General features: G+C 42.5%; 1 long non-coding RNA gene across 1 annotated transcript; it reads left to right on the top strand.

The window, feature by feature from the left end:
* Positions 1-416: 416 nt before the first annotated feature.
* On the top strand, positions 417-2,719 carry LOC139823915 (uncharacterized). Its single transcript, XR_011734933.1, has 3 exons — positions 417-511; positions 800-904; positions 1,161-2,719. It is a non-coding gene; the product is annotated as an uncharacterized lncRNA (long non-coding RNA).
* Positions 2,720-10,417: the final 7,698 nt, after the last annotated feature.

Here is a 10,417-nt window from a genome sequence, read left to right on the forward strand (position 1 = left end):
GTTAAGAGAATATATTGTACCTCACGTAGAGGAATTAATTTAAGGATATTGTATGTAAAAAATAGCCGAGAAGGCTAATAAACTTCAATCAATCTCTCTCTCTCTCTCTCTCACGCTCTTTCTCTCACGCTCTCTCTTACGCTCTCACGCTCTCTCTCTCTCTCTCTCTCTCTCTTTCCCTTCCTCTCCCTCCCTCCCTCCCTCCCTCCCTCCTCTGCTTGGACTTTCATCGCATATTATGTCGTAGTATATAGTAATGGAAATTTTTAAGCGCAACTGAACAGAAATAACGCAACACCTACCTACAGTCGTTCACGGAAAGGTTGCAACACTTTTTTTTATGATTTTTGGAACGCGCAGAAATTTTGAGATCGCGATTCACCATCTCTGTATACACGTAGTGAACGGTATGATAACTGTCAAAGTGAACTATACAAGGTGGAGGTTCACGAAATGTATGTTGTGCGCCGCGGAAAATCTTAAGATATCAACTGGATACTGTAATATCGGGGTTAGTATAAAAGAATAAGCTAAATACATAATTTTATTTTATAAATTAATTTTTATTTTCAAGACGTGTAACATTAAAAATTAATGTAATATAACCTATTAATATAATTACTTATAATTATATTCATATATTGTGTTATATGTTATATTAATTTTTATTACATAATTAATTACGTAATTAATAACATTAAAATTAATTAATAACATATTAATTTTAATACATAATATTAATATATAATTAATATAACAGTAAAATTAACCGGTGTCTGAATTAATGTTCGGCAAGCAGAGGACATCAGTCGATCGAAGAAGCTGCCGTGGAAGACGTGGATGCTGAGACCGCGAAGCCACATCACCGCTTCAAAGCCAATTCTTCTCGTCAAATAACAATGAAGTAATCTTTCTAAAAAATTACAATTATAAAAATTAATTACTTACAAATTCAGTTTTAGTATAAAATCATCATTTTATTATAATTATATTAAGTTGAGAAGATAGATTTACTTACATAAAATTGCCAGATCGCTGATTACTATTGACTGTTCAGTAAGAACAGATCAATCGCAATCTGTTGTCCGCTGCAATCCAGAGCAAATTTCTTGTAGAAATTCGTTGTGGGATTAAGATGTGCACGTCTTTGTTCACTCTAGTACTGGGATCTTCTTTCGGCTGCAGGGCCCCTGGACCGACATTAGGCAGGCATGTTTGGAAACGGCGATACGTCCTCGGGTGCTGGAGAGGAGTTTGTGAGCAGCTTGAAGACCGGTATCAAGGGCGTTGTTATTGTCAAAAGTGCCACAGAACTTGATGGGCAGCTAGGCGAGAAGGTCACGGAATCGGCAGGCCCAAAGATATTTCGAATGACTTTTGCCTTGTGCCATGTCTATTCAAGATTTTCATTCCTTTATTCGTTCATTCATTTACGAGAGTTGTTCACGTTACAATCATTCAATTTCAAATATTATTCATTTATTCATACATCATCTTGGTGAAAAAACTTCTCATACTTTCTCAGAAATTTTACAAGAATTGGGACTTGTGAAAAATTCTGAAGAAGTATATGATATTTCTCAGATACTTTCAGAAATAATTGAAGATTTTTAGAATATTTCAATATCCGTATATATGAAAATTTCTGACAAATTGCACAGATTTTCTCATATTTATTCAGATTTCTGCAAGGATATATTAGCGAAAAATACTTTATTCTTATTTCGTCTGAGATGTTTAATTCGTATAAAAAATCTGAAAATTTTTATAGAAATTTTGATTAATAATGTGAAAAATTTTGATATTTTTTTTACCAGGGCATCCATGGAAGGTCACATAGTAATAATACCGTGTGACACTTCCATATGATTCTCTATTTCTACATTTAATCTTTGGGGCATAGATGCAACTAAATTTTGGAATAACTCGTGCCTTGCGCGGAAATCTTCCCATACGATGAGAACATGTTGCGCCAATGCCTCGCGTCTACGTGGAAATTGAGGATTCCATATTTTCTGAGTAGGTTGTTCCTCTCGTTTTCTATAATGTTACGCGCCCAGGCTCCTAATATGCGATAGCGCAAACCGTGCGGCGTAGATGGCGAGAACAGAGACACAATCGATATAAATCGGCTCAATATAAACAATTAACCGAACGCCACAAAGAACAACGGCTTTTGCCCTGCAGCATTTGGCACAGAAGCATGAATGGACAAATACCGTTTTCTCGAATGAGAACGTATTTTCGATGGATGAATCTGGGCGTGTAACATTATGGAAAACGAGAGGAACAACTTACTCAGAAAATATGGAAACCTCAATTTCCACATAGACGCGAGGCATTGGCACAACATGTTCTCATCGTATGGGAAGATTTCCGCGCAAGGCACAAGTTATTCCAAAAAGTTGCATCTATGCCCCAAAGATTAAATGTAGTAATAGAGAATCATATGGAAGTGTCACACGGTATTAATACTATGTGACCTTCCATGGATGCCCTAATAAAAAAATATCAGAATTTTCCACATTATAATCAGAATTTCTATAAAAATTTTTAGATTTTTTTTTAGAATACTCAGAAATTTTCAGATTTTTTATACGAATTAAACAACTCAGACAAAATAAGAATAAAATATTTTTCGCTAATATATCCTTGCAGAAATTTGAATAAATATAAGAAAATCTGTGCAATTTGTCAGAAATTTTTATATATACGGATATTGAAATATTCTAAAAATCTTCAATTATTTCTGAAAGTATCTGAGAAATATCATATACTTTTTTAGAATTTTTTACAAGTCCCAAGTCTTGTAAAATTTCTGAGAAAATGTGAAAAGTTTTTTCACCAAGATGATGTATGAATAAATGAATAATATGTTTGACATTGAATGATTGTAACGTGAACAACTCTCATTAATGAATGAACGAATGAAGGAATTAAAATCTTGAATGAACATGGCACAAGGCAAAAGTCATCCGAAATATCTTTGGGCCTGCCGATTCCGTGACCTTCTCGCCTAGCTGCCCATCAAGTTTTGTGGCACTTTTGATAATAACAACGCCCGGGTTGGTGCCGGTTTTCAAGCTGCTCACAAACTCCTCTCCAGCACCCGAGGACGTATCGCCGTTTTCCAAACATGCCTGCCTAATGTCGGTCCAGAGGCCCTGCAGCCGAGAGAAGATCCCAGTACTAGAGTGAACAAAGACATGCGCATCTTAATCCCACAACGAATTTCTACAAGAGATTCGCTCTGGATTGCAGCGGACAACAGATTGCGATTGATCTGTTCTTACTGAACAGTCAATAGTAATCAGCGATCTGGCAATTTTATGTAAGTAAATCTATCTTCTCAACTTAATATAATTATAATACAATGATTATTTTATACTAAAACTGAATTTGCAATTAATTTTTATAATTGTAATTTTTTAGAAAGATTACTTCATTGTTATTTGACGAGAAGAATTGGCTTTGAAGCGATGATGTGGCTTCGCGGTCTCAGCATCCACGTCTTCCACGGCAGCTTCTTCGATCGACTGATGTCCTCTGCTTGCCGAACATTAATTCAGACACCGGTTAATTTTACTGTTATATTAATTATGTATTAATATTATGTATTAAAATTAATATGTTATTCATTAATTTTAATGTTATTAATTACGTAATTAATTATGTAATTAAAATTAATATAACATATAACACAATATATGAATATAATTATAAGTAATTATATTAATAGGTTATATTACATTAATTTTTAATGTTACACATGTCTTGAAAATAAAAATTAATTTATAAAATAAAATTGTCTATTTAGCTTATTCTTTTATACTAACCCCGATATTACAGTATCCAGTTGATATCTTAAGATTTTCCGCGCCGCACAAGATACATTTCGTGAACCTCCACCTTGTATAGTTCACTTTGACAGCTATCATAACCGTTCACTACGTGTATACAGAGATGGTGGATCGCGATCTCAAAATTTCTGCGCGTTCCAAAAATCATCAAAAAAAAGTGTTGCAACCTTTCCGTGAACGACTGTACAGCGCGACGCCTATACCACATATCATCTCGTCTTGCCAAAAATCAAATAATGGTATCATAATAAAAATACACATGGATGTATTTGGTATTTGACGCTCTTAAATTTGCGTTGGAAAAATTGTTATATTTGGCAAAAATAATAGGTGGGGGTGGGGGTAAATTAAAAAATTTGACAAATTAAAAAAATCTAATTAAGCCATTGTAAAGAGCACAAAAAGCCATAAACATTTTATATAAATTTTTTGTCGTTACGCCTTATATTTTTGAAGATATTCGCTAAAAGCAATAAAATCCGTTATTTTCGAGGGGTTGTTTCAACCCCTAAACGGCGAAATAAGCCGCTAAAAAAAATACGTGTCTAATATTTTTTGATGCTTTACAACATATCCAAAGCGCATTTAAATCGGTGAGGGACACTTCCGACCGTTCCCTTGTTAGAATAACTTAGACTCGGCGTTGAACGATCCCGCGGTAGACGCGTTAAATCTTCGTAACAACTTTACATCAATCTTGTACTATCTGGAAATAGAATAAAATAGAGGATATTTTACTATTTGAAATAGAAGTACTTTGGAAATTTATTCGAGTGCGGGTTGATACCTTTCCTAAATACGTAATACTTACCTGATCCTGATACTTACCTACCTATATCGGCGATCGCACATCCGTGCGGGGAGATCCAAGAAGCGTGCCAGCTACGGTCCAGGGCGAAGTCGTCAGTGCACAGCGGCAGTCCAGAGAAGGTCCGGGAAGCTGAGTCCAGCGGTGATCCAAGATCCGACGGCACAGAGGAGATCTGAAACAGAAGATAAAAGGGTTGAGAGGAATCAGCGAGGTCATCGTAAACAAGGTGGGGCAATTTCGTCATTAGAATCTAGAATCCTTTCTCGGTTTAGTAGGTGAAAATACGAGTGGCGACCGTGTCGGTGACATAAAATTTCACAATAAAATCATCATAAATCGTTGCGTGGGGAACATCACACCTCCGTACGGTCACAACGTCAAGGGAGTCTTCGTGTCCCGCGCGTGGCGGCACCCTCCGCGGTGCCCCTGTTGTCGGAGGCAGGGGACCCCCGAAAACTCGCGGTGCGGTGGCACCTCGATGGGCCTCGCCCGCGGATGTGTAGGGGGCATACCAAGGAGCCCGACCCAGATGAACCATTCCTGGGACAATGGCATAGCCGACCCTCCCGGGGGAACTCGGGACCCGGCTCGCGCGGGACTCCTCGTCGTAGTGAACGATGAGTGGGTCGCGCGAGCGACCGGTGAGGGCACGCCCGGGTCGGCGAGCCGCGGAGGGTCCAGGGACACCGTTATTTCATGTATCCTAACTTTAGTCGCCAGGACTTTAAACTGACCAAAAAAAATAACCCAGAAAAGCAGCAGGTGGCGCAAGGAGAAGGAGCAGCAGCAGCAGCAGCAGCGGAAAAAGCGGGCTGCAGCCGTAACACAGGCGAAACTAGTAGGGGAGAAAAGGCCTCTTCCGCGAGAAGCAGGTCTTGGTCGCCGGACAGATCACTCCCGACGGTGACGCTTGAAGATATGAAATTTTTAAACAAGTATTATACCGTTGCTTCTTCCCTCAAAGGAACGTCGAGAGGAACGGCACCGCCGCCGCCGCCGCCGTCGCCGCCGAAAAACGTTCAGTTTGTGAAAAAATATTATTCTATACAGAAAAGAACGTCGCCGCCGCCGCCGCAGCCGCTGCCACCACCGCCGCCAACACCACCGACGCCTCGGCAACCGTCGTCGTCGAAGAAATCCTCGACGGCGAGAGAGGAGACACGCGGCGAACGACTAACGCAAGAAGAAGACGTTCAGTTTCTGGAAGAATATAGTCCTATACGGAAAAGAATGCCGCCGCCGCCGCCGCCGCCAACACCACCGACGCGTCGGCAACCGTCGTCGTCGAAGAAATCCTCGACGGCGAGAGAGGAGACACGCGGCGAACGACTAACGCAAAAAAGCATTGAGTTTCTGGAAGAAAGTCCTAAATCCTCGACGGCGAGAAAAGAGACACACGGCGAACGACTAACCCAAGAAAGCGTTGAGTTTGTGGAAGAATGTCCTAAATCCTCGACGGCGAGAGAAGAGACACGCGGCAAACGACTAACGCAAAAAAGCATTGAGTTTCTGGAAGAATGTCCTAAATCCTCGACGGCAAGAGAAGAGACACACGGCGAACGACTAACGCAAGAAAACGTTGAGTTTCTGGAAGAATGTCCTAAATCTTCGACGGCGAGAGAGGAGAACGCGGCGAACGACTAACGCAAGAAAGCGTTGAGTTTCTGGAAGAATGTCCTAAATCCTCGACGGCGAGAGAGGAGACACGCGGCGAACGACTAACGCAAGAAAGCGTTGAGTTTCTGGAAGAATGTCCTAAATCCTCGACGGCGATAGAGGAGACACGCGGCGAACGACTAACGCAAGAAGAAGACGTTCAGTTTCTGGAAGAATATAGTCCTATACGGAAAAGAACGCCGCCGCCGCCGCCGCCGCCGTTAACACCACCGACGCGTCGGCAACCGTCGTCGTCGAAGAAATCCTCGACGGCGAGAGAGGAGACACGCGGCGAACGACTAACGCAAAAAAGCATTGAGTTTCTGGAAGAAAGTCCTAAATCCTCGACGGCGAGAGAAGAGACACACGGCGAACGACTAACCCAAGAAAGCGTTGAGTTTCTGGAAGAATGTCCTAAATCCTCGACGGCGAGAGAAGAGACACGCGGCGAACGACTAACGCAAAAAAGCATTGAGTTTTTGGAAGAATTGTGACCGTACGGAGGTGTGATGTTCCCCACGCAACGATTTATTATGATTTAATTGTGAAATTTTATGTCACCGACACGGTCGCCACTCGTGTTTTTACCTACTAAACCGAGAAAGGATTCTAGATTCTAATGACGAAATTGCCCCACCTTGTTCACGCTGACCTCGCTAATTTCTCTCAATTCGTTCATCCTCTGTTTCAGGTCTCCTCTGTGCCGTCGGATCTTGGATCACCGCTGGACTCAACTTCCCGGACCTCCTCTGGACTGCCGCTGTGCACTGACGACTTTGCCCCGGACCGTAGCTGGAACGCTTCTTGGATTTCCCCGCACGGATGTGGGATCGCCGATATAGGTAAGTATCAGGATCAGGTAAGTATGACGTAATTTTAGGATAAGGTATCAACCCGCACTCGAATAAATTTTCAAAGTACTTCTATTTCAAATAGTAAAATATCCTCTATTTTATTCTATTCCAGATAGTACAAGATTGTATGATGATATGAAAGATTTAACGCGTCTATCGCGGGAATGTTCTACGCAGAGTTCAAGTTATTCTAAGACGAAGTATTCCTACCGAGGAAAATTACTATCGACCGTACTCTTCGAGGCTCTCGCGCGGAATTCCTACCGAGAAATTTCCATCGACCTGCTCGCTCGACTCTCTGGCGACGAATTCCACGATCGGTGGGTTTCGCTCCGGCTTCTGGACTCTCGGCAGCATCCCCACTTGGTCACGGCTCCGCCCCATCAAGCACATCGGTCGACCAGATGTTCCATACACCTGCCAGCCACATGTGGTCGTTCGACGCTTCCGCATTCCTGAGTCCATTGTTCGTTCGAGGCAGGTGTTGCCGCGTACAATAGGCTCATTCATTCGATGTAAACATGTTATTCACAACTTTCGCAAATACATGATTTCAAACTACGCAGCATTCCATTTTCTCGATCCTTCTATTCCTTCAAACTTATTCTTCTCAAATATTAATAATTATGGAATATTATCTGGGAAAAGGGAATCTTGCGCTAACAAAGTTATAATTCGCTCGCTCGCATATTATTCTACGTGATCACATCGTGGTCTCGCTCGCTATTGTTAAACAATAATCAATGATTATTCGTTCGGGCTTGTTAATCTACTTGACAATTCTAAAACAACTTATAATAATCGATTTTGCTCCCCAACATTCGAATGTTCGGTTCTACGTGCCACGCTCTTTCTCCCTACCTTCGTAGTTCACGCCTCCACCTGACAACGCCGTTTGCATGACCGTTCGATTGTCAAATTAGTTTCTCACAGTCGCTTAGAACGCATATTCGTGGAAATTACAATTTCAATCCATCGTTATGTGTCGGCTAGTCCGACCGCGCCTCCGTGGTTCTTATTCCCCTACTTTATCGCCTTTCGACGCGTCATTCGACGGTGTATCTTTGTTCTATTAAACGCCTGGATCGCGTAACAATCGATATAATTCGCGATTGACCGTTGGTATCGTGAATTTCCATCGCCTCACGTCGCGGTTCTAGTTTCGCATGTTTCGCGCGTACTCTCTTATCTAACGACAATTGCTCGATGATATTTACAACATTCTTACGCCGTTTCGCCGCTCAAACCGTTGCGCTTATCGTCGGACCGCTCGGTCGATCGTCCGCTTCGCGTGGTCGCTATTACCCTCAGTTGGGAACCGCTGTCGCGTCTTCCGTCGGACAGGTCAACTTTATTTCGTTATCCGTAGGTCAAGCCAGCTGATCCGGACTCTGTTGGATCATCAGACCGGTTGTTAAGGTTGCCATGAGGATCGCTAATGCCTTTCGATGGGTAACGTGTTTTCCCGACTTTTGTCCGAGTGACGGTTTCGCCCCGGATTTTCCCAAAGGTCTGAAATTGAGTGGGCATGTGTTCCCGAGTGTCCCGAAGCAATTTTACGTCAGACTGACGGTTTCGCCCCGGGTTTGCGATAATGCCAAATTACCCCTGCTATTCATAGATCTTTTCATATTTCCGCGTAATCTTTCTCAACTATTTTTCGTTATATTCGCGTTGTCAACTTACCCCCGACTCTATGAATTCGCGTTATTCGATTACTATGCATTGTTTCATGGATCGAGCTTGCTAGCTCTTAATCTATTTACGTGTTTTTGAATCTTTTCGCGTGAATCTACCTTTTGTTTTATCAATCGATATATTCGCGTACTAATCATCATCTTCTTCTCTCTCTCTCTCTACACCTGTGGAAGAGGAATTGGGAAATGAGGATATGTCACAATATGATTTTTCAGGTAAAAGGTTCTTTAATGTTTAATGATACTAAGACCTTTTTTACTCGTTTCATCGAAATAAATGTTTTCCGTCTTATGATTACGCCGCTCTGTTATCATTGAATCGGTTTAAACCTTGAAACTATTTTACTTTATATCGCACGCCGCGTATCAGTCATCGCTCGCGCATTAGCCCCGTAATCATAGTTTTTTTTATCTTTTCCCATAATCTTATTCTATATGTTATTATGTTTTTATATTTGTCTTAACACTATGAATATGGTCCACTAATATACTTATAGTCCACTATTATACTTTCTGGTTAATATATTTATGTCTTTTTATCAAACGCTATTTACATTTGTTTTGTCTTTTATCGGTTTTACAAGTTTCGCGCACTACAGTCGCTCAGCGACCGTTTCCGCATCTCTCAGTGCCGCAAGCACCATTCGCGTGCGCGCCTTCTCCGTCTCGTCCGAACTGCCCCGTCGATCTTCCCTGATGACACCTTGGGCTGCTTTGGGTCCCTTCGCACCTTCTGCTTCTTCAACATTGGCTGTGCGATCACTGGGTAATCGGTGATGGTCGGCAATTGTCTCTATAAAAAATTAGTCCGGAGGTAACGACCGTGAAAAGTAGTGTCCGGAGGTAACGACCGCGATAAAAAACTAAGTCCGGAAGTAACGACCGCGAAAAATAGAGTCCGGAGGTAACGACCGCGAGCAAAAGCAACACGCCGAGCGAAACTTTGAATATATTTGCCCGTGCGGCTACCGAAGGTAACGACCGCGATGAAAAACTAAGTCCGGAGGTAACGACCGTGAAAAGTAGTGTCCGGAGGTAACGACCACGATGAAAAACTAAGTCCGGAGGTAACGACCGTAAAAAGTAGTATCCGGAGGTAACGACCGCGAGCGAAAGCAACACGCCGCGCGGAACTTTGAATATATTTGCCCGTGCGGCTACCGGAGGTAACGACCGCGAGCGAAAGCAACACGCCGCGCCGGACTTTGAATATATTCGCCCGAGCGGCTACCGGAGGTAACGACCGCGAGCGAAAGCAACACGCCGCGAGGGACTTTGAATATATTCGCCCAAGCGCGGCTACCGGAGGTAACGACCGCGAGCGAAAGCAACACGCCGCGCCGGACTTTGAATATATTCGCCCGCATGGCTACCGGAGGTAACGACCGCGAGCGAAAGCAACACGCCGCAAGGGACTTTGATTTTATATTAGCCCGAACGGCTACCGGAGGTAACGACCGCGAGCGAAAGCAACACGCCGCGAGGAGAGGACTTTATATATTTTAGATAACACACACACACACACACACACACACACAC

The sequence above is a fragment of the Temnothorax longispinosus genome, unplaced genomic scaffold (genome assembly GCF_030848805.1).
Source record: "Temnothorax longispinosus isolate EJ_2023e unplaced genomic scaffold, Tlon_JGU_v1 HiC_scaffold_21, whole genome shotgun sequence".
NCBI classification, from domain to species: Eukaryota; Metazoa; Arthropoda; class Insecta; order Hymenoptera; family Formicidae; genus Temnothorax; species Temnothorax longispinosus.